This window comes from Pteropus vampyrus, unplaced genomic scaffold, assembly GCF_000151845.1.
Source record: "Pteropus vampyrus isolate Shadow unplaced genomic scaffold, Pvam_2.0 Scaffold90, whole genome shotgun sequence".
NCBI classification, from domain to species: Eukaryota; Metazoa; Chordata; class Mammalia; order Chiroptera; family Pteropodidae; genus Pteropus; species Pteropus vampyrus.
The window spans coordinates 615,674-621,771 of record NW_011888871.1 but is presented as its reverse complement, the minus strand read 5'-3'; the positions used below and the strand labels follow the sequence as shown (position 1 = coordinate 621,771).

The 6,098-nt window shown below is 44.4% G+C and overlaps 1 protein-coding gene and 1 long non-coding RNA gene across 3 annotated transcripts in view; both read left to right on the top strand.

Moving 5' to 3' along the window:
• LOC111742274 overlaps positions 1–1,991 on the top strand; it is a 4,905-nt gene extending 2,914 nt beyond the window's left edge. The window contains exon 2 of the long non-coding RNA XR_002781243.1: positions 12–1,991. This is a non-coding gene — a long non-coding RNA (uncharacterized LOC111742274). The remainder of the gene's footprint in view (positions 1–11) is intronic.
• GNA12 (G protein subunit alpha 12) overlaps positions 1–6,098 on the top strand; it is a 76,664-nt gene that overhangs the window by 3,077 nt on the left and 67,489 nt on the right. The gene's annotated exons all lie outside the window — the stretch shown is intronic.

Below are 6,098 nucleotides of genomic sequence, written 5' to 3'. Positions count from 1 at the left end.
CGAGCGCCCAGGTGCCCGCAGCTTTGGGGAGCTGGCCAAGGACGCGCGCCCTGTCCCCCGTCGGCTTGGTGGCCTTCGCTCCTGCCCCTCTAGGGGACCTGGCGACCGTGGAAGTGGAAAGACTGGCCAACTTTGGGGGCTGGGAAGGGTCGAGAAAGGGGTCTTCTAGTGGGGAGGGCCTCTTCTGGGCCCCCGGTCGAGGATGCGCCCTTGCATCTGCGCGGTCCCGTTTCCATCCGGGGGGCCATCGTGCCCTGCCCTCCCAGTAAGTTCAGAAGAGCTGTGTAAACCAAAGAGGAAACCCGCCCCACGTCCCTCTTTAAAGTGTTTATCAGGAAAATTTCAAACATGTACTAAGTAGAGAGAGTAGTAGAGCGAACTGTAGGTCCCCCCACCCCACACACACACACACACACCCCAATTTCAGCAGCGATCAATCAGTTCACTGCTGGTCTTGTTTCACCTCTACTTCTGCTCCTTGATTTTGAAGCAAATCCCGGACGTTGTATAATTACCTTAGAAAACACTTCAGTCTATGTCGCTAAAAGATGAGGCCTCTATTTAAAAAGCATAAGCGAGAACAATACTGTCGTCAAACCTAAAAATCTAACTCCTTAATTTCATCAGATATCCAGCCAGTGTTCCGGTTTTCTCTGTTGCGCATAATTGTTTTGTTTGTATCAGGACACGACTTAAATCCTTGCATCGCAGATTTTATTATAGCTCTTAAGTGGTGTGTAATCTCCAGGTTCTCCTGTCTCTTGCTCCGTTTTTATTCTTTGCTGTTCATTTGTGGAAAAAAACAAAGCCCGCAGAGTGGACAAAGTCTGAGTTCCAGTTTCTCCCACTGCGAGCCCGTGTTAAAGGTCCCGGAGGAATTGAACGTGGAGAAAACCGATGGTGACAGGGAAGTAGAGGCCCTCCTGCACCTTGATGAAGCCCCTTCCGTTGTTTGTTTGTTTGTTTGTTTGTTTAAGTTTCGTGTCTACCCTTCTTTCCCAGGCTCATTTTGGGGAAACCAAATTACAGGTATGAGGAAAGTTGTCTTGAAGCAGAGGTAGAGAGAAGCTTGTCATACCAGAAAGCTGCCTGGAAACTAGATTTTACAGTGCCCAGGGGACTTCAGATTTCGCAAGGGGCTGGAACCCCTCCGGCACATTCTTCTTTCTCTTCACTGTGAGGGAGCATCCGGCTTTGGAGATGAAGGGGCTCCTCGCTGGGCCCCGCGCTGGGCCCCGCGCTGGGCCCTGGGGCTCCAGACTTCCCGGCCTGCACCAGGATCCTCAGGCCAGCATCCCGCGTTACTCTGTTATTAACGTATCCCATCGTAGTAGAAATAGCTCTTTGAGGATCGTGACGGGAAGATAATAATTTGAAGATGAAATACTCCTTCCCATTTCTCCTCTTCCAGAAGCCTCCTTGAGTCAGAGCTCTGGCCCAGTGCTGCCCAGCTTTAAAGGCCAGGTACCCCGGGGCAGTTCAGGGGCTGACTGGGGTTAAAAGTCCCCTCCTCTTCTGGGGTAAAGTGCAGTTGATTGTCTTTGTCTACCACAGAGCCAGGTTTTATTTTTGCTGTTTTCTGGACCTCCAAACCAGGCAGGTTTAAGGGCATAAAGATTTGGCCGATGTCTCCTGGTTTCTTTAAACTCAGGAGGCAGAGACAATATTTAGAAATACAGACTTTTAAATCTAAAGCAGTGTGTAAGTGCATTTTAGAAAACCCAGTCTTAACCCTTTCCTGATACCTGTAAACATGAGCTTTTACTGACTTCCTCACCAACTGAAACAAGGTTTGTTAACCAGTATCCCATTTTGCCACTATTTTACTAATTATAGTTCCACATTAAACTCACTTTATTTGCTGTGACTGTTTCAATAACTAGTTAGAAATTCAGCTTTCATTCTAAAACCAAAAGTTACTCTCCCTCCATTTTTGTTTGACATCATTTGGGGAAGAGGCTTTTTAATTTAAATAAATTACTTTGTAGTGACTTTAATAGTGGACATTTGAATGATACTGTTCAGAACAATAATTGTGTCTACATACAGGTTTCGCGTTTACAGGCTATTTTTAAAGGACTAGCTACGTGTCATGCCCATTGCAAGGCCATTTTGTATATGGCGTTTAATTTTCATAACGCTTCGGATAGTATTGTCCCATTTAGCCAATGAGGAAATTGGCGATAGTTTAAAGTCTGCTCAAGGTCAGTTACCTAATAAGCAGGTGGCAGAGCTGGGAACCGTACCGGGTCCTTTTGTTTTTAATTAAACTTTTAATTTTGGGATAAATGTATAGTCCTCTGCACTCGTAAGAAATAACATAGCGGCCTCGTGTCCTTTCCACCAGTTACCGCCCATGGCGGTACCTTGCAAACCCGTAGCACAGCGTAGCAGCCAGGATGCTGGCACTGGAAACGGTGCTCACACCGCCCGTGTTGCCCCGCGGCCGCTCCCTCCCCTCCCACGCCCTCCCCGACCGTCCAGTGCTGTCATTTCGCCATTTCCAGACTGTAAGTGGAGCCATGCAAAATGGGACCTTTCGGAACTGGCTCTTGTCACTCAGCATAATTCCCGGGCGGCTCACCCAAGTTGCTGCATGAGCCAGTGGCCGGTCGTGGGTGCCTTCGGGGTGCCGAGTAGCTCCGCGGCTGGGCTCTACCGCAGCGCGCCTAACCGCTCACCGCTGGAAGACACCTGGGTTTTCCCGTTTCTGCCTATTATGAATAAATCTCGTGTGCGCATTTACGTACACGTTTTTGTATGTACAGAAATGTTCGCGTGTCTGGGATAAAATCGTTTGGTGATGTAGTTGCGCGTGTAGTTTTATGAGAAATCGCCAGGCCTTCCAAAGCGGTCGCCCCATCGTCCGCTCTCCGCGGCGGTGTGGGGGGATCCCCTTCCCGCGTTCTTGCTGGCGGTCGGCGTCGCTTTTATTCCAGCCGTAATGGTGGGTGTGTCACTGCGCTCTCGTTGCTGCTTTAATTTACGTTTCCTTCGTGGCCAGCGGCGCTAAACTTCTCGTCGTGTGCTCATCTGCCGTCTGTACACCTCTTCTGTGAAGTGGCTCTTCATGTTTTTTATCTATTTCCTACTGAGGTTGCTTGTTTTTTATTGTTGAGTTTTGAGAATTCTTTATATATTAAAGACACTAGTCCTTTCTGAAATACGTGGTTTGCTGGAATTTTCTCTGTTGCTCTTCTTCTCATTTCACGGAGCATCGTTTTTAATTTTGATGTTGTACAGTTTATCAGTTTTTTCTTTTATGGATTATGCTTTTGATGTCATGTCTCAGAACTCTTTGTCTAGTCTTAGATCCCAAAGATTTTCTCCTACTTTTTTCTTAAAAGTTTTATAGTTTTACCTTTTACATTTACGTCCCTGATCTGTTTAGAGTTAATTTTTTTTAACCTATATTTTCATCTTGAGTTAATTTTTATATAAGATTGAAGGGTTTTTTTTTTTTTCTTTTTTGCCTGTGGATATCTAATCGTCTCAGCAACATCTGTTGAAAAGAATCTCTTCCGCTGAATTTCCTTTGCACTTTTGTTAAAAATCAGCGTGGGTCTGTTTCTGGATTCTCTGTTTCACTCTGCCGATCTGTATGTCTCTCCTGCTGCCAGAATCCCATTGTGTTGATTGCTGTAGCCATATAGTAGGCCATAATATCAGAGAGTGATCTCTCCCACTTTTCCTTTTCAAGATTATTTATCTACTCTAGAGTTTGTCAATGTCTCTGTGAAATTTGCCTGGATTTTGACAGCAACTGCATTAAACCCGTAGCTCGATATGGGGAGAATTGACATGTCTACTGTAGTGACTCTTCCAATCCATGAACATGGTATGTCTTCATTTACTGAGGTCATCTTTGATTTCTTTGATCAGCATTTTGCTATTTATTATTGGCATATAGGTCCTGTGTATGTTTCGTTACACTTTTACTAAAGTATTCGGAGCCACTTTCAGTGACACTGTGCTTCTGTCTCCAGTCTCCAGACGCGCGTTGCTGGTGTGCGGGAAGGTCAGGCCATTTTTGTGTCTCGGTCTTGCGTCCTGTCATCTTGCCGAATATCCTTTTTGGTTCTAGGGCTTTCCTCTATATTCCTTGGGATTTTCTACATAGATCATCATGTTATCTGCAGATAGGAACAGTGTTATTTCTTCTTTCTCAGTAGGTATGCTTTTTATTTCTTGTTTTTGCCTTACTGCAACAGCTGGAATTTCCAGTATTTTGTTGAATTACAGTGGTGAGAGTAGTCACATCTTCTCTTTCTTTCCTGATATTGGTGATTGGTGTCTTCTCTTTTTATTTATGTCAGTCTTTCTAGAGGTTTATCAGATTTCTTGATTTTTTTTCTTCTCCCTGAAGAACCAGCTTTTGTTTCACTGATTTTTCTTAATGGTTTTCCTTTTTTCAATTGCATTTATTTCTGTTCTTTATTATTTCCTTCCTTCTTCCTTTAGGTTCGTTTTGCTCTCTTTTTCCTAGTTTCTCAGGGTAGAGACTTAGATTGTTTATTTGAGATCTTTCCTCTTTTCTAAGGTAAGCATTTTAAGCTCTATAAATCTCCTCCTCAGCACTGTTTTAGCTGTGCCCCCGTATTTTGATATGCTGTATTTTCATTTTTATTTAGGTTCACATGCATTTTTATTTTTTTCGAAATGTCTTCTTTGACCCATGGATTATTTAGAAGTGTGCTATAGTTTTCAAGAGTTTAGAAGTTTTTCTGTTATCTTTCTGTTATTGATTTCTATGACTTCATATGTCCAGAGAAGATACTTTGTGTGATTTCAGTTATTTTAACTTTGTTGAGGTTTGTTTTATGGCCCAGACTATGGTATAACTTGGTGAATGTTCCACAGACACTTGGGAAAAAATGCGTATTCCGTTGCTCGGGGAAGTGGTCTCACGTCAGCTAGATCCTGTCGATTGATGGCTATGTTTCCATCTGTATCTTTGCCGATTTCGTGGTCCTGTCAGTTGCTGAGAGTGGGGTGTTGGAGTCTCAACTACAGCTGACCCGTGTCATTGTGTAATGTCCCTCGTCATCTCTAGTAATCTTCTTCGCTCTGAAATCTACTTTATCTGATATTTGAACATAGCCGCTTCTGTTTTTGTTATGAATGCTTTCACGGCCTTTTACTTTTTTACTTTTAACCTACCCCTGTTGTTGTGCTGGCGTGAGTTTCTTATAGAGAGCCATTGTTACGTCATATTTTTTCTACTCTGCCGATCTCTGCCAACTAATTTGTATATTTAGACCGTTTACGTTTAAGATAAAGTAATATTTAGTATGTTAGGGCATGAGTCTCATTTTATTTTTTTATTTTTGGTTCTTCCTGTCACTTACCTTCCTGTGGGTTATTTGAACATATTTTAGGATCCCGCCCTTGATTGACCGATGGTTGGTTTTTGAGCATAGCAGAGCTCCGGACTGTTTTCTTGGCGGTCGCTCTAGGTTTATGGTACGCACCTAACTCATCCCCGTGTCCTGGAGCCTGTGTCATACAGCGTTCAGTGAAGCGTGGATCCCTTTACTCTCCCCACGGTTTAAATTTAAATGTCTTACGTATTTCTTATTCCACTTGGAGCACCACATTCGTTGGTTTTATTTCGGTCATCGCACGTGATTTAAAACCTCACAGCAAGTAGGGTAGTTTGTTATACTGACCCGTTTTACCTATTCCGATATGTTCTTTCCTTCCTGAAGTTCTAAGCCGTCTCCTGTTACCTGCTCTGTTCTGTTTGGAGAACAGAGTGTGGATTTGCTTTCAGCCAGTTCAGCTTTCCTTCGTCCAAGAATGTCCCCTTTCTGAAGGACATCGTCTTCAGCTATAGAATTCTCCTCTCCTGCCTGCCTTCGCTGTGCCCGTTGGTCGCGTCATGCCTAGAGCATTCTCTGTCATCAGGGAGGGCTAGGCGGTGTGGAGCTGCTGCCTCGTGCTGGGACCTGGAGTCCCCACCGTCCGGCCCGTTGGTTCCAGGTTCAAGGCTCTGTGTCCCTCATCGCCTCACACTACCCCCTGCAGCGGATTATTTCAGTCTGCTAGTTGCTTTGACTTCCTGTAAGTATTCCCAGGAAGATTTCCTGTGCCTCTTT